Below are 18,772 nucleotides of genomic sequence, written 5' to 3'. Positions count from 1 at the left end.
ACCAATTTAAAGGATAGACAGAAATATCATAGAATCGTAAAAGCACATAAGTCTGAGTAGGATTTTTAGACTTTTGTATTAGAATCTTTGAGTCCTTTTCCATTCAGCATCCTACCTGAGGGTGCCCACAGAATACCCCTTTGGTTTTAGGCTTTTCAGCCTTTGACTCCACGCCACGTTGAGCATCATCTGAGCAGGTCTTGCGGAGGAGACAGTGAGCAGGGACGCAACCTGTTATGGTGGGTTGTGACTTGCCCTGGGACAAGCAGAACCGTGCTCCTGCAGAGTCTGTCTGTCCTGACTGACGCCGCTCTGGCCACTGCTACCTACTTGGACCTTTGTTTGTTGCACTCCATGGAATACTTGTATTGACCTTTACTTTTAAACTGTATTCTTATGAGAAAGAGCATTATGGAATTCCTTACTTTGTGTTGGTGTATCTCTATAATTTGAGTGCACTATCTACGCTATCACACAGTATCCTCTTTTAAACAACTTTTTTAAATGTGTGAAATGTGTCATATCTATGGAACTGTATAAAAAATCTTTGCACACAGTTAAAAAAATTAATAAAATGAACACCTGTGTAATCATCACTGTTATGAAATAATAATCAATTAGCAGAAGCTTTCATACCCTTAAATATTTTCCTTAATAGATTCTCTTTCCTTCCTCTAACCGCTAGAGGAAACAGCATCCTAACTTTTGGGCTGATTTTTTCTTGCTTTTCCTTACAATTTTACCACCTATGTATATATCCTTAAAAATTGTGTATTGTTTAGTTTTGAAAAACTGAGTGTCGTGCACAAACCTAACTGTGTAAGGAAAGGGCACTATTGCCATTATTAGATGAAAGTTTTTAGAAGAACAGGGTCTCTGGGTCTTGGTCTTTAGGTTCCCTGAAAGAACTTTCTGGAGCTGTTAACTCAGCTGAGTGGGGGGAGGGAGCTGAGCTGCCAGGTGTTGGAGTAGCCGATTAAAGCAGTAAGCCAAAAGTGAGTGTTAAGCCTTTAATCATTTACCTCTATGGTATAAGCAAAAGCAGAAAAAGCACCAACTCCACTTGTTCTGTTTTGCCACAGAGGTCAAGGGTCAGGTGGATCTGCACAGCTGAGGGGGTCGCCTCACTGTTAAGGGAGCCCCAAACAAAAGGCTCTCAACTGTATAGCTCTTTAAATGAGAGGAAGGGTGAGGAGGACGGGCCAGGAGTAGAAAAGTAGTAGGTACTGGGTCTGAGTCATCGTGGAGAAAAGCGTGTTACACCCCTCACTCTGCCCCAGGAGGCCTCAGCAGAAGTGCCTGAAGAGGACCTCTGCCTAAGGCCTCAGATGAAGAGCTCTAAGAATAGTGCCTGGCTAGGAATGCAAATGTGTGAGGAGCTCAGCCAGCCAGAGGGGCCTGAGTCCTTGACTGCAACCCCCTCAGAGGCTGCAGTGCACCGGCTGTGCACCACACCTGGTGTAGGGAGGGCTGCTCTCCCCAGCCAATGGCTGGGCATGAGAAGTCACACGTGGCATTTCAAGGAGGAGCCTGTCTCCTCAGGACCTCAAAAAGCAAGGTCATGAGCTAGTCCTGGGATAAATGTAGGCCTCAGTGGGTGGGGGCATCCGGCAGATATGTGATGTGGGCCGGGTACTGAATGACAAGCAGAGTGATGGTTAGGGGAAGAGCTGCCCCTGTTTCTAAATTCACCACTGTGTACCCTGGCTCTCAGGAGCATATCACAGCAGAACAGTTTCTGTGACAAGGTTACACAGATTCCTAAACCTTTGTAGACCTTTTCTCTCCTTCTGTCTCTGGAAGATTGTAGAATCTTCTCTTTGTCTCTGGGGTTTTGAAATTTTACAATAGTGTGTTTTGGCATAGATCTGCTTTCATCTATTATCCTGGACATTTCATGGGTTGTTTCAATTTCGCAACTTATGCCCTTATTTTCTGCGAAGTTTTCTTGAATCATGTCTTTGCTTACTTCATTCCCTCTGTTTTTTCTTTCAGAACTTTTATTATTTGGATGTTGCACTTCTCAGTCCTTTAACTTTCACATCTTTTTCCATTTTTAATCTCTTTGACTTTGTTTTATATCCTAGAAAATTTTATCAGCCTTATTTTTCCAATCCTCTACTGAGTTTTTCACTTGTTATAATGCTTTTAATTTCCAAGAACTTTTATTTGTTCTATGAACATTTCTTTTTTAAAAAAGTGTTTTATTTTTGTTTCATGGATTCAATATTTTTTTTCTCTCTGAGGGTATTAATGATTTTTCTCTCCTTGAATAATCTTGGCATCTTCTAGCTTGCTTTTCTAAAATCTTTTTGTCTCTACCCTTCATGATAGAAGATTTACTTAGATGTCTGGCAGTCCTTGGCTGTCGTGATTAAGCCTGGAGGACAAAAACAGCTGTGTAGAAGCTCTAAAACATGAGTGGAACATGCTAACATTGAGTTTTTATGTATTTTCAATAAATGGTGAAGAACTTAGAGTGACTGCCAGTTCTCTGGTTTGTCTTTAGATATAAAAGAAAATACAATGTAACAAATGTCTTTCAGGGTTGTAACAGAATGGAGTAAGGTGGTGTTTGCAAAGCACCTGGTAGAAGAATGCCTTCCTTCAGAAAATATTGTTTTGACTGAATGAAGTGAATGAATTAATAAATTATTGAAAGAAAAACTTAGTTCATGGTTGCCATATATGAGAGGCATAATAAAAATATTTTACCTGTTATATAAATATAAGCTTTATATAAGCTTCACTGCCACTTATCAATTTAGGAAAAATTTTTCAATGGACTCATTCTGAAGCTTTCCCTCTGCAGATTCCAATGTTTACTGAAGACTATTTTTGTATTGAAGAAATATATGTATAGCACTTTTGTGTGAAGCTCTAGTCTAAGTTCCTTACAATCATAAACTCATTTACTCTTTATGGTAACTCTGTGAGATAGTTAAACCATTTTATAAGATGAAGAAACTGAGGCACGAGGACATTAAATAACTTTCTTAAGGTTACAGATCTAGTCAGTTACAGAGCTGGGATTTGAACACAGATAGGGGCTCCAGAATGTGTGTTCTTCTCTCTGTCTTTGTGAATACATTTTAAATATTCTTTCCTCAGTACTTAAATTATCTGCAGCTTTAGATAATTTTTATTTACAGACCTGGAATAATAAGGAAAAAACTGTTTATTCCATTTCCAAAGTGAGTGGTATATTTCACAAAAAAGTTTAATTTAAAATATGTATTTTAAAAATTTTAACATTTATTTATATGTGTTTGTGGGTACAGTGTGTTGTTTCAATGCGTGCATATACTTTAAAATGATTCACTTAGGGTAGAGGGCATAGTTTTGTACTCATTAGCCCACCACTTTCCCCCTGCCCCTGCCAGTAACTGTTATTTTACTCTCTACTTCTATGATAACCACTTTTTTTTTTTAGATTTCACATGTGAGTGAGATCATGTGGTATTCGTCTCTCTGTGCCTGACTTACTTAACCTAACATGATGGTTTCCAGTTCCATCCGTGTTGTTGCAAATGATAGGATATCATTTCTTCTTATAGCTGAATAGAATTCCACTGTGTATATATACCACAGTATTTTTAATCCATTCATCCATTGGTGGGCATTAAGTTGATTCCATCTCTTGGCTGTTGTGACTAGTGCTTTGATGAACATGGGAGTGCAGGTGTCATTTCCTTTGGGAATATACCCAGTAGTGGAGTACTGGGTCGTAGGGTAGATCTATTTTTAGTTCTCTGAGGAACTTTAGTACTGTTTTCCACAGTGGCTTTACCAATTTACATTCCCACCAACAATGTAGGAGGGCTCCTTTTTCTCTGCATCCTTGCCAACATTTGTTATTTTCTGTCTTGTTGGTAATACCCATTCTTATTGGGCTGAGATGATATCTCATTGTGGTCTTAATTTGCATTTCTCTGATGATTAGTGAACATTTTTTCATGTGTGTGTTGGCCAGGTGTATGTCTTCTTTTGAGAAATGTCTGTTCAGATCCGTTGCCCATTTTTTAATTGGGCTTTTTTTTGCTGTTGAGTTCCTTTATATTCTGGATATTTGCCCCTTTTCTTGTGTGTAGTTTGCAAACACTTTCTCCTGTCCTATAGGTTGTCTCTTCACTTTGTTGATAGTGTCCCTTGCTGTGCAGAAGCTTTCAGTTTGGTGTAGTCATGCTTGTGTATTTTTGCTTTAGTTGCCTGTGCCTTTGTAGTATTGCTCAAAAAAGCGCTGTCCACTCCCATTTTTTGTAGTGTTTCCCCTATGTTTTCTTTTAGTAGTTTCATAGTTTCAGGACTTAAATTTAAGTCTTTAATCCATTTTGAGTTGATTTTTCTTTATAGTGAGACATAGGGGTCTACTTTCAATCTTCTGCATGTAGGTGTCCAGTTTTCCCAGTGCCATTTATTAAAGGGGCTGTCCTTTCCCCACTATATGTTCTTGGCAACGATTTTGCAAATCAGTAGGCTGTAAGTGTGTTGGTTTATTTCTGGGCTTTCTATTCTGTTCCATTGGTGTATTTATCTATTTTTATGCCAGTACCGTACCATGCTCTTTTGGTTGCTGCAGCTTTATAGTATATTTTGAAGTCAGGAAGTGTGATGCCTCCATGTTTGTTCTTTAGTTCAAGATTGCTTTAGCTATATGTAATCTTCTGTAGTTCCATTACAAATTTTAAGATTGTTTTTTCTATCTCTGTGAAGAATGTCATTGGTGTTTTGACAGGGATTGCATTGCACGTGTAGATTGCTTTGGATAATAGGAACATTTTGATGGTATTATTTCTTCCAACCTAGGAACATGGGATATCTTTCCATTTATTTGTATCCTCTTCAATTTTTTTCACCAGTGTTTTATAGTTTTCGTTGTAGAGGTCTTTTACCTTGGTTAAATTTACTCCAAGGTATTTCATTTTTTGGTAGCTATTGTGAATGGATTACTTTCTCGATTTCTTCTTTGGCTGTTTCATTACTGGCATATAGGAAGACTATTGATTTTTGTATCCTGGCACTATACTGAATTAATGTATTAATTCTAGTAACTTTTTGATGCAGTCTTTAGTATTTTCTATGTATGTGATCATGTCATCTGCAAATAGGGACAGTTTGACGTCCTCCCTTCCAATTTGAATGCCCTTCATTGCTTTCTCTTGCCTTATTGTGTTGACTAGAACTTTCAGTACGATGTTGAATAAAAGTGGGAGAATTAGGCATCCTTGTCTTCTTCCAAATGTCAGAGGAAAAGCCTCTAATTTTTGTCTGTTCAGTATGATATTAGCTGTGGGTTTGTCATATATGGCATTTATTGTGTTGCGGTACATTTCCTCTATATCTAGTTTGTTGAGTGGTTTTATCATGCAGCAGTTTTGGATTTTATCAAATGCTTTTTCTGCATCTATTGAAATGACCATATGGTTTTTTTCCTTCATTCTGTTAATGTGATGTGTTATGTTTATTGATTTGCATATATTGAAGCATCTTTGCATCCCTGAGATAAATCCTACTTGATCATGGTGAACAATATTTTTAATGTGTTGTCGGATTCTGTTTGCTTGTATTTTATTGAGGATCTTTGCATCTGTGTTCATTAGGGATATTGGTCTGTAGTTTTCTCTTTGGTGTATCTTTCTTTGGTTTTGGTATAAGGTAATGTTGGCCTTATAGAATGAGTGTGGAAGTATTCCTTCCTCTTCAGTTTTTTGGAAGAGTTTGAGAGGAATTGGTATTATTTCTTCTTTAAATGGTTTGATAGAATTTGGCAGTGAAGCCATCTGGTCCTGGGGTTTTCTTTGTTGGGAGACTTTTTATTACTGCTTCACTCTCATTACTTGTTATTGGTCTGTTTAGGTTTTCTAGTTCTTCATGATTCAACCTTGGTAAGTTGTGCGTTCCAAGAATTTATCCATTTTTTCTAGGTTTTCCAGTTTGTTTTCATATAGTTGTTTGTAGTAGGCTCTTATGATCCCTTGTATTTCTGTGGTATCAGTGGTAATGTCTCCTTTTTCATTTCTCAATTTATTTGAGTCTTCTTTTTTTCCTTCGTTAGTCTAACTAAAGGTTTATTGATTTGTTTATGTTTTCAAAAAACCAACTCTTCGTTTCATCAGTCTTTTGTATTTTTTTTAAATCTGTAGTTTATTTCTGTTCTGATCTTTGTTATTTCTCTCCTATTGATTTGGGGTTTGGTTTGTTCTTATTTTTTCAGTTCCTTGAGGTATAATGTTAAGTTGTTTATTTGAAGTCTTTCTACCTTTCTGATGTAGGCATTTATTGCTATAAACTTCCTTCTTAGAACTGTTTTAGGTGTATGCCATAGGTTCTGGTATGTTGTGTTTTTATTTTCATTTGTCTACAATAGTTTTTTATTTCCTTTTTGATTTCTTCTTGACCCATTTGTTATTTAGGAGCATGTTGTTCAATTTTCATGTATTTGTATGGTTTCTAATGATCCTTTTGTTGTTGATTTCTAGTTTTATTGCATTGTGGTCAGATAAGGTAGTTGATATGATTTCAGTTTTTAGAAATTTGTTGAGACCTGTTTGGGACCTAACATATGTTGTATTCTAGAGAATGTTCCATGTACTGCTGAGAAGAATGTATATTCTGCAGCTGTTGGATGAAATGTTCTATATATGTCTGTTAGGTCCAGTTGACCTAGAGTAGAAATTAATTCTGATATTTCCTGATTAATTTTCTCTCTGAATGATCTGTCCATTGAAAGTGGGGTGTTAAAGTCCCCAATTATTATTGTCTTGGAATTTATTTCTCCTATTAGGTCTCATACTAATTGTTTTATGTAATTGGGTGCTCCAGAGTTGGGTGTATATATATTTAGAATTATATCCTCATGTTGAATTGATATCTTTATCATTATATAATGACCTTCCTTATCTTTTTTTTTTTTTTTACTTTCCTTGGCTTGAAGTCTCTTGTATCTGATACAAGCATAGGTAATCCTGCTCTTTTTTGATTTCCATTTGCATGAAATATCTTTTTCCATCCCTTCATTTTCAGACAGTGTGTGGTCTTTATAGGTGAAGTGAGTTTCTTATAGGCAGCATACTGTTGGTTCTTGTTTTCTAGTCCATTGAGCCACACTGTATCTTTTAATTGGAACATTTAATCTGTTTACATTTAGAGTTATTATTCATATATAGGGATTTATTACTGCCATTTTTTTTTTCTGGTTGCTTTGTTGATCCTTTTTTCCAATCTTACTATCTTCCTTTGTGATTGAGTGATTTTTCTCTAGCAGTGTGTTTTGATTTCTTGCTGTTTATTTTTAGTATGTCACTTATAAGTTTCTGTGTTATGGTTACCATGAGGCTTGCAAAAAAAGTGTTGTAATTATAACAAATTATTTTAGAGTAATAACAACTTAACTTTGTATCTGAGAAAAAAGAAAAAAACATAGCCAACTCTATTCTTTGGTGTCATTCCCCCCTACTTTTCAACAGTTTGTTCTTTCAAGTTTCATCTTTTAATATGGTCTATCTCTTATATGATTGTTGTATATATTAGTGTCTTGTTAGGTTTGTCCTTTAGTCTTCACACTGAGGAAATAACCAGTTTATTCATAACCCTTATGACATTGTAGTATTCTGAGACTGTCTGTGAACTTACTTTATTAATGAATTATGGACCTTCAAGTGTTTTCTTGCTGCCCCTTAGCATCATCTTCTTTCAGATTGAAGAATTCCCTTTAGCATTTCTTATAATGCAGGTCTAGTGTTGGTGAATTGCTTTAGCTTTTGTTTTTCTGGGAAAGACTTTATTTTTCCTTCATATGTGAAGTTTACTTTTGGTGGATAAGAGAATTCTTGGCTGACAGTCATTTTCCTTCAGCACCCTGAACATATCATCCTGTTCTCTTCTGGCCTATAGGGTTTCCACTGAGAAATCCGCTGAGAGATGTAATGGGACTCCGTTGAATGTTATGTGTTTATTTTCTCTTGCTGCTTTCAGTATTCTTTCTTTGCCTTTGGTTTTTGATGATTTGATTATGGTGTGCCTCAGGGTATTCCTCCTTGGATCGAATTTGATTAGCAACCTCTGGGATTCCTGTACCTGGATGTTGTCATCTTTCTGCGTACTTGGGAACTTTTCAGCCATTATTTTCTTGAATATGGTTTCTACATCTCTTCCTTTTTCCTCTCCTTCGGGTATGCCAATTATGTGGGCATTATTTCACTTGAGGGAGTCCCATATTTGCTGTATTTCTGTTTCATTTCTTCTTATTCTTTTTTTTTCCTTCTCTGATTTGGTAATTTCATATATTATGTCTTTGAGCTCACTGATTCTTTTCTCTGTTCAATTAAGTCCCCTGTTGGCACTTTCTCTCATGTTTTTCAGTTCAAATAATGTATTCTTTATTTCTAGAATTTCTATTTAATTTTTTTTAGTTGAGTTAATTCCTTTGTCAAGTTTCTCATTCTGTTCTTGGATTGTTTTCCTGATATCATTAAATTTTGTGTCTGTATTTTCTTGTGACTCCCTGAACATCCATAAGAGGATTATTCTGAATTCTCTGTCAGACATTTCATAAATCTGCTGTTCCTCTGGTTCCGTTTGCTGGTGCTTGGTTTGCTTCCTTTGATGGTGTCATATTTCTCTGTTCTTTCTTGATCATTGTGTCTTTTCACTGGTGCCTGTTCATTTCAGGAGACTGCTACCTCATCTAGTCTTTGGTGATGTTAGACCTTTATTGGTTAACATCAGAGCTTTGTCTTTGGTCTGTGGTTTTCGTTAATTCAAGATTAGGGGAACTTCCTGTGGGGACCCACACTTGAGCTCTGTGGCTGTGCTAAATTGCTGCTTTGCGCTGGTTCTCTGGGGGAAGCTTTTTGTGTGGACTGAATTTTAATTGTTGGCCTTTCAGCTACTTCTGGGTCTTGTGAGGTCAGATACACCTGGGCTGTGTGGAAATTCTGGCCTGGGACTGAGTCCGGCAAACTGCGCCCCCGACCAGCCTCCACTGAGTGGGCTTGTGCTGATCACAGAAGGAGGATCTGTTGCCCACGTTGTACCCCAATGTTCTCCTGGCGGGCCAGTCTCCCTCCTGCACTCCAAGTGATTCCCGTGGTGCAGTACATTCATGGGTCCCTCGCGATGACTCACCAGCCTCTGGGAGGTTCCCTTCTTCAGCTGGCTGTGGTCCTTGCTCCTGTGTGGTCCGTGGTAACCCCGTCAGTGGTCTTGCTGGCCTGGGGGCTTGTACGGTGTGCTCTGAGGCCCTCTTCTGCCCTGCGGACTCCAGGCAGATTCTCACAAAGAGCTCAGCTGTGGCTTTTGCTGGCTCCTGCTCCGCGTGCTGCAGCTTCTTCCCGCCTCTCATAGGGCCAGCCCTGAAACAGCCGAGGCTAGAAACGTTTGGAGTGGCTGCTGCTTCCCCTTGCCATGGCTTCTCCTGCCTTCATGAGCTCTGTGGGTCTCTTCTCCCCTCCTTCCGAGCTCCAGTGGTCCCAGGTTAGCAGACTTTGCTCTTTAATAATTGTGAATTGGTTGATTGTGGGGGATGGTAATCGTGGGGACTGTCTGTTCTGCCATCTTGATGACATCACCCTCATTTAAAATATTTTAATAGTAAACGGCAGTTAGAAGGACCTAGACTTTCCATTTTCTTTCCATTCTTATTTTCCAGAATATTACTATTCTGTAATAGTTCATTTCTTAAGGGTTCTGAGGTCCCAGGATTTTGTTGTTCTAATGCCAGTATTTCTATATGCATTGGTTATTTTAGTTTCATATTTAGAAGTTTTCTTTTTCTAATATTGCCATTTATCAGGATCTTATTTCGTTCCATTTTTAGCTATCTTACATGTGATTTAGAAATCATTCTAATAGTTTCCTCACCAGTTAATTCTTTTTAGAATCATTTCATTGAAACTTTATGAATTGGAATGAAAGGGAACATACTGTGTGTGGCATTTCTGTTTCATAAGATGTCCGTGTGGGTACTTCAAAAAGTTTATCAAAAGATCGAATTAAATGATACTACGAATTATTCCATGAACTTCTTGAAGACCCCTCGTAGTTTTGTGATCGCACATTTCCCCCAATTCATCATCCTCCTTCCAGAATTGTGCCTATAACTCCATAGTTTTGGATGGTTTGGCAGCTTACAATCTGTTTTTTTGTAAAGTTTCTCTTCTAATGATTTTCAAGTCAAAATTAATAAAATAAACTATGTTATTTCTTTTGGTGGTGAATAAGAACATCTGTTGTAATGTTGTCTGGAACGTTTTTATGATTTTGTTCTTTGTAGCTATTTGTCTGAGAAATAACTGGTCTCCAAATAAGTTTATTAAACAATTTTCTTTCTATTAATGTGCTCTACAATTGGGTATGCTACTTATTAGTTTGTTTTTAAAATTAATTTTCATTATTTTGTGTGTACATACATATCTTTTGGTGTCATTTGACTTTATGATAAAACATAGCAGCAGTCCCTTGCCCCACCTGTCTCCCCCAGCACCCCCATCCCTTGTCCAGAGAAAACCACTTTCAAACCTTTGAAACCGCAGCAGTGGTAGCATGGAAACATTAGTCCACTCGTATTGTTCACTGCTGTGTCAAGTAGTGTAAATAATTGCTTGTTTGGCAACTTAAAATGTTTCCTATACTTAATAATTGTCTAATATTTTGTTTTCCTTGGTTTTCTATATATTGTTTAGTTCCTCATAATCCACAACTGAACTGTGTACACAATTTTATACAGTTAGCTCTCTTTATCCATGGATTCAACATCCATAGGTTCAGTCAACCACGAATTGAAAGTATTTGGGAAAAAAAAATTACACAAAGTTCCAGGAAGCAAAACTTAAATTCACTGTGTGCCAAGTATTACATTGAATCCATGTGAATGAAGTGATGTGTAGGCATCATACAAGGTATTGTAAGTCACCTGGAGATGATTTAAAGTACACAGAAGGATGTGCGAGATTATTTGCAAATACTGTGCCATTTTATGTCAGGGACTTGAGCATCCATGGATTTTGGTATCCGTGAATGATCCAGGAACTAATCCCCAAGGATACCAAGGGATGACTGTATTTTATCAAATGTGTAAAATCCATTATTTCAGTTCTCACACCCCCATCCTCTGGGGCCTCCCTTCTGGAGCCTTCTGTCTCCTGTTTCCGGCCTAGACTGGTCTTTCTCCAAGTTTGCTGCTCAGCTGCTCCCTGGGACTTTTGTTCAACACTGTCCTGAGAATTCCTCTTTTCTCTCTGGCATTGGGTTCATTGTTCCTTGAACCCTATACAGGCCTCTTTCTTATTTATTCTTTCATTTTGGAGGATCACGTCCTCAGCTGGTTCCCAAGAAAGAGTACTTGGGAGTTTTAAAATACACATATCGTGCATATTTGAACATTTCTTTATTTTACTTTTACACTTATTTACTGGTTTGTGTGGTTACTGACTTTTATTTTCTCCTAGAACTTTGACGATTTTGTTCCCCATCTTCTAAGATTTTGTGTAGCTTTTCACAAGTCTGCTGCAGCTCTGCTGTTGCTTCCTATCGTGTGGGGCTGGCTTTTCCCTCTGGCAGCTTTTGGGTTCATCTTTTCATCTTCTGTGTCCTGATGGTCACGATGTGGCAGAAATTGTTTCCTCCTCATGGCATCCCCTGCGGGCTCTGGCCCCCGAGCACTTCCATGCTTCAGCTCAGAGGAAAGCTTTCTCTAGTATTGCTTTGACGACTTTCTCTTCTCCATTGTTTCCTGGTTTTCTCAATCCTATTATATGGATATTGGAGTTCTTGGATCGAAATCTTATTTTCTTAGAGTTTTTCTTACTTATTTTATCTGTTATGCTTTATTGTCTGTGAGATTTCCAACTTTCCTAAAGAATTTTGAGTTCCAGAATTTCTTCTTCCTCTTACATTGTCCCTGTTACCTCCAGATCTCCTTGACTTTGTGTTTGTACTCGTTGGTTTTGTGTTGCTGTAACAGAAATACCTGGAACTGGGTAATTTATCAGAAAATGAAATTTATTGCTTATAGTTTCTGAGGCTGGGAAGTCCAGTCCATCTGGTGTTGGCGACAGTGACCCAGGTGTCTCACAATGCAAGATGGTGGAAGCAGAGAGAGCAGAGAGACAGACTTTCCTCTTCTTTTAAAGCTCCAGAACCACTCCCCTGACCACCACTTTTAATCCATTCACCACTGCACAGTCCTACCTTCAATCCAATCACCTCTTCAAGGCTCCACCTTTCAATTACCGTGATAGGATTTCCCACCCTCTTAACAATCACAGTGGGAGCTAAGTTTCTAATACATACAACTTGGGGTAGACAGTTCAAGCTTCAGGGAGTTTTGGGGCGACATAATTCAGTCCACTACAGTATTTCAATTTTTCACATTGAAATCTTCCCCCCAGCCTGGTGATCCATAGCTCAACATTTACATCTAAGAATGTGGTAGCTTGTAAAAGCTAGTTAGAAGGTTGTGAGGTGGGTGGGACTTACTGGCCAGTGGCTTTTATTACAGAACGGTCAGATTATAATTATGCTGCTCTTTTTTTTTTTTTTTTTTTTTTTTTTGTCGTTTTTTTGTGACTGGCACTCAGCCAGTGAGTGCACCGGTCATTCCTATATAGGATCCGAACCCGCGGCGGGAGCGTCGCCGCGCTCCCAGCGCAGCACTCTCCCAAGTGCGCCACGGGCTCGGCCCATATAATTATGCTGCTCTGTCGGGGAGACCCAGGCTCCTTTCGTCTTGTAGCTCTTTCCTTTCTCAGCCTCAGTGGTCTCTGCATATGGCCAGCAGACAGGAGAGAGAGTCAAGGAGGTGCATCTGACTCTTCACCACCACAGTGCAGAAGTGACATCCGGACAATCCCCCACCCCTCGTGTGTGGACACTTGGACAAGTGAGGGTCCAAGCGCCACTCACCTAGGCAGGGCCCAGTACTCCTTGTCCCTCTTTTCTGTTCCCTCTCTAGCGATGAGGTAGCTTTTTAAGAAGAACTTTTTAATGGTTTTTTCCATGAACTTCTCTATGTTTAATGTCTGCTGCTCAGCATCACTGTGGCCACTCTGAACTGACCCTGATCTCATCTTCTTTTGAACGTTTACCCTTCTCTGTCAACTCAGTTCTCCATTGCTTCTCAGCTTCTGTGTGAAAATTTGGCCGTCCTTTTGTGGACATAGCTCGTCAGCAGAAAGTGCCTTTTCTTTCACACAAGGAACCAGCCAGTTGTAGAGGACTGTGCATTCATCTTTGCTTTTCTGTTCTTCTCTGTTACCATCTTTTGTCACTGGAGGTTCAGAGTGGCTTCTTTGTTACCAGAGAGATACTTTTTTTTTTTTTAAACTACTTTATTTCTAAATATGTTCTGAAAGCCCTGAGGGCTCGTAAGATTAGAATGTATATCAAATGCCCTTTTTAATTTTGTTAGTTTCTCCCTTTACCTCTGAAGTGAATAGTCATTGTTAATATAACCCGTTTTCTTACTCTTTCTTCCCATGATCCAACCCAAGTGACCTGTGAAGTACTGAATCTTTTTAGCCTCTGTAGCAGAATAGAACAGCTTTCGATATCGATTTTTTACTCTTCTACTATCCCTCCCCCCAACCTGTTTTAAGGAAAAGTTGAATTTCTTATACTTTATGCCAGTTTTGCTTCCATTGTCTTATCTGATATTTTCTTGTTATTTATTTTAAAAAATCAAGCATTTACTGTTTTAACAGGCTGGATTTTTAGCTAAAAAACATGTCTGTTTTTTAGGCTGTAAATTATACCATCTCAAACTTTTCCAGCTACTCATTTTTTTGAATGTTCTATTAACTTGGCCTGCTAGCACATCTTTAATCAAATCCATTTGGTCCAACAGTTGTATATGAATATTTAAAAGATAAGTATTTCTGTTTAGTATTCATAAATTGATGAAAGTTATTGGTTGAAAATATTGGCATCTTTTCTCTCAAACCTGACCCTTATAATGTCTTCACTACATCAGCAAATGACGTATCTATCCACAGTGATGCCCAAGTCTGACCCCTAGGAGGTATCCATGACTTTACTCTTTTCTTACCTCTGCACACCAAGTAGTCACCAAGTCCCATTATTTTCTTTCTTTCTTTTTTTTTGGTGGTTGGCTGGTACGGGGATCCGAACCCTTGTCCTTGGTGTTATGACACTGTGATTCTAACCAGCTGAGCCAGCCAGTTGGCCCCCTTTATTTTCTTTCTTCAGAATGCCCAGGAGTCCTTTCACTTCTCTCTCTGCCATCACCATCACCTTCAGACCCCGCAGCATCATCTCACCAAGGTTGCCTCAGCTCCCAGCAGCCTGTTTTGTACACTGAGGCCAGTGTGATCTTTTCATTTGAGCAACCATGACAAGCACCATGCAGCTGGAGCAGAGTTTGGGTGGAAGGAAGAATAGTAAAGAAGTTTGGAGGTATATGCAGGGACCAGATCCTTACAGGGGTTTTGGAGATGTTTGGATTTGACCTTGAAAGCAGTGGGGTGCCTGTGAAGCGTTGTGTGGATGGCTGTAGTGTGATTGGGTCCATTTATCTTTAAAGATGACAGTAGCTGCAGTGCATAGGGCACAGGTCTTGAGATGGAGGCCATGCAGGAGGCTGTTGCAGGCATCCAGGGGGAAGGTGATGGCGGCCTGGGCTGGTGTGATGGGGGTGGGATGGAGGGAAGTGGATAGACTCTCAGTCATTAGGAGGCAGAGCGGGAGGGAGGCTCCAGGGGAAACATTTTCTCGGAAGAGAGGGATATTTCCAGGCAGGAGGGAAAGGAAGCATCTGGGAAGAGGCTGAGTGTGTCGGGTAGGTAGTTATTCATCGTGGAATGATGAACATGGAAGGTTCTGGAGGGTGTAGTGGAAAGGTCTGCATGGGAGTCGAGCAGTGTGGTGGTTGGGTCAGAGCAGAGGCTCCACTGAGCACACGGTGCTGATGACGAGCAGGCATTGACCTCTGGGCCAGTCACTACTGGTGACCAAGGACAGTAGCGCTGTGAGGTGCAGTGTATTTGACTGCAAGGTTCCAAACAATGAATGCCAGCAGCCTTTTGTTTGAATAGTATTTATGTATTGCTTACCCTTCAGATACCTTCTGAATCTCTGCCATGGGCCAGGCTCAGTACTAGGCTCTGTGGTAGCTGCCATGATGAATTGGGAAGTTCACAATCTAGTAAATAAAAGATTGTTTTATTTACTGCTGGCAGACAAAGAGTTAAATAATAGGCACTAATTAGTTGCTTGTGAAAGACTGGAGGGGACCAAGCTGAGAACTCTTCTCACCCTCCCTGACTCTCACTCCTTATTTTACTTTCTGTCTCTTTCCTCAGTGTGTACCAGTGACTCTGCACCCATAAGTACAGGGGAAGGGTCCCAGCTCTGAACCAGGCCTGCTTGAATGAGATGTATGAGTAAATGTAGTAAATATTTAGCAAGTTTAGGATGTTTTAAAATTTGCACAATGGGAGCTTTGATATTTTCTGATGGTTGGTGGTAATATTGCAGAAAAGACTTTTTTTTTGAACCTCCAGGGAATGCTGAAATACCAACTGATCAACTTTAATGGAAAAAAATTAAAACAATTAAAAATATTCTGTTACTGCATCATTTCTGTTTAGCAAAATAAAATTACTTCTGTGGTAGTCTTTACACATCAGAGTGGGAGGGAGGTAGATATTGGGACACTATTTTAGATTTATTGCAAGTCACATCATTTCATAATGATTGTAACTCAGAATATTCCTTGTAAATAAGCAAATTTTATCCTCGCCTCCAGCTTTGCAAGATGCAGTAGCGTACCAGAAAATCTGCCTTCATGGTAGGTTAAGCAAAGCTGAGTTTAATTCATGGAAGATACCGTCACCTGTGTTTTGGTACTTTGGTGAAAAGCGAGTGTTGTCACACTACTCTGTCTTCAGGAAAGAGCAGGGTCCAGCCTCAGTGCCCCACAGGTTGTATGGCAATTGAGTGAGGGTGTAAGACTTCTTAGGCGAACTTCACCCAAGATTTGGTCAGGAAATTGGATTCGTGGCTTTTCTGTTCTCTCTCTGCCTTTACTTTGCCATTGAAAAAAATCAAAGTTGTAAAATTTCAGTATTGGTTCTCTTTGTTCCAGGGAATTTTTAAAAGGGAATTTTACATTAAATTCCCAAGGTGTTTTCTTCATCTTTCTTGTGTTTTAGGTTGTTTTGGACTACAATTAGAGTGAGGTGTCTTTGCAGCTAGGTACTCCAGGGATCTAAGATAATAATGTATATTCTTTGTGTGGTCAATATATATATGTATATGCACAAGGTTGAGCTTGTTGATTATCTCCTTCAAATTCTTTGGCTTATATGACCTGTCAGATTTTGAAAGTGTTAAAATACTCCCACTATGATCAGATTTTATCATGTACTCTTGGTATTTCTATATGTTTTAGCTTTAGGTACTTAACTGCTATATTGCTTGTCCGTAAAATTTTTGTTTAAAGAAATACAATTAGAATTGAAAAATGGAGACACACTATACCACTGAATGGACAGGATTATCATAATACAAGTGATGATCCTTCCCGAATTATGTGTAAATTTAACACCATTATGATCAGAAACCCAACAGTTGTTTTTTTTTTTTTTTTTTTTTTTTTTGGAGGGGTGCCTGATTAAGACAAAATTACGTGTGAGAATAAGTTGGTGAAAAATCACCTTAAAAAAAAAAAAAAAAAAAAAAGAGTACTTGGGGGTGGGGAGCTTTTCTTTCCTTGTGTTAAAATTACCGTAATGGTATAGTAATAAAGATATTGTGATGCAAAAAAAATGGCATTAAATCAGTTGACTGGACTAGAACAGATTTTAGCATTGTAAGAAATTAATGTATGATAAAGGCTGAATTTCATTTCACTATTAAGGGAATGTTTATTTGATAAGTGGTATTAGCATAATTGGCTATTTCCAAGAGAACAAAATAGAGGAAATTTTAGAAATCTGTATTTTTGAGGTGGGGAATACCTTGACAGATAAGATGGGAAGTGCTGAAGAAATAAGGGAAAATATTGACTTACTTAACTATACAAAATTAAAAAATTCTTTCTGGCAGAATACACCATGGATTATATCAAAATACCTTGTTGTACATAGGACAGCCAAATATTCAATTTTTAAATATGGAAACAGACAATCTAATAGAAAAATGGAGAAGAATATGAACAGGCGCTTCACAGAAAAGAAATGCATATTGTCAAAAACAAAACAAAACACTCAAACAGTGTTCCATACAAGTACGGAGAAGTACAGATCAAAATTATGGTGAGAAAAAAGATTTCACACACCCAAGGGCAGAATGTAGAAGGAATGAGCACATCCAATGCCACTGTAAGTGACAGGAAGAATGGACCCCCTCATACACTGGTGGGGTGGGGCAGGTACTGTGCCCCTGGCAGGGTGCACATTCTTCGACTTGGGCGTCTCACAGTTATATCTGTCCTATGGAAATAAAAGCACTAGTATTTACATGTACAAGGATGTTTATTTTGACATTGTTTGTAGTACATTTGTACTATGCAATATTTGACATCTATAAAAAGAATGCCTTAGGTTACATGTATTGATTAGGAACAATCTTCATGATAGATTAATTAGAAAAGTAACAAATTTTAGGGCCGGCCTGTGGCTCACTCGGGAGAGTGTGGTGCTGAGAACACCAAGGCCCCGGGTTCGGATCCCATATACGGATGGCCGGTTCGCTCACTGGCTGAGCGTGGTGCTCACAACACCAAGTCAAGGGTTAAGATCCCCTTACTGGTCATCTTTTTAAAAAAAAAAAAAAAAAAAGAAAAGTAACAAATTTTAAAGGGATGTTCATTCATAGTATGATCACATAAAGAACATTATGTGGTTATAGAGAAAGATTTGGAAAGATGGACAAAGGCAAATGTTTTTGATTATATTGGGAGAATAGGATTGGGGGCAGATGACAAGGAAGAAATTATTATTTTTTAACAGAAAATTCTATACTTTTTGTCTTATTAAAATAAGTTTAAAATATTAAAAGTTATTTATTCATTTAAACCCTTCGCTCTGTCTTAGCCCTTCCAGTGTCTCATCAGTTGTGATGAAGCCTCGGGTTAGCCTGTTTGCTTTTCTGTTGAAGACGGTGTGGTACGCTCTGAGGAGAGAACCCTGCTCCCGCTCCCGGCCTGTTCTACTTTCTAGCTGCCTTATCTCTTCCTTTTATTTCTGTGATCCATCACTCAGCCACTTTCTGGCCAATATCCTCAGTTTCTTTGCCCTTTTATATTTCATTTGTGCCAGTCTAGGCTGATAAAATGTGGGGAGAAATCACACAGTCCTGCAATTAGTAACCTTATAAATTTGTGGTCCCCAGCCTCAGTTGCTCCCTTAAAGATGGCTCAGTGTCTCTTCTGTCTTCCCTAGTTACCTCTCTCCTTAAAGGCAAATGGTATTTCAGACATCCTGCTCTTCCCTCAGACCTTTCAAGGTGCTGCCACCTTTCCTCTTCAGCAGCAAGTGGCTGTGCCTCCTGCTCTGTAGGGAAGACTGGAACTCCACAAACTACTTGCCCCTAAACGTGCCATCTTCCTCTTTTGCTAAGGCTGACAGGCCACCTGTGCTAGGGACTCCAGCTCTACTGGTCTCCTTCTGGGAGGAGTACCGGGAGGAGATGTGCTCGCTGCAGAGATTATCCCTGCTTTCTGTCTCCTCCCCTTTTCCTTCTGTACATCCCCAAGAGTAAATACAGTGTCTGGTTCTTTGTCACCTCTCTGACCCCTCTGTTACACACATAC

General features: G+C 39.0%; 1 protein-coding gene across 1 annotated transcript in view; it reads left to right on the top strand.

Annotated features, from left to right (window-relative positions):
* Window positions 1-18,772, top strand: part of DPY19L1 (dpy-19 like C-mannosyltransferase 1) — a 124,105-nt gene that overhangs the window by 31,510 nt on the left and 73,823 nt on the right. The gene's annotated exons all lie outside the window — the stretch shown is intronic.

This window comes from Cynocephalus volans, chromosome 11 (genome assembly GCF_027409185.1).
Source record: "Cynocephalus volans isolate mCynVol1 chromosome 11, mCynVol1.pri, whole genome shotgun sequence".
Taxonomy (NCBI): domain Eukaryota; kingdom Metazoa; phylum Chordata; class Mammalia; order Dermoptera; family Cynocephalidae; genus Cynocephalus; species Cynocephalus volans.
The sequence above is the reverse complement of the archived record's forward strand: the minus strand, read 5'-3'. Positions and strand labels throughout refer to the sequence as shown.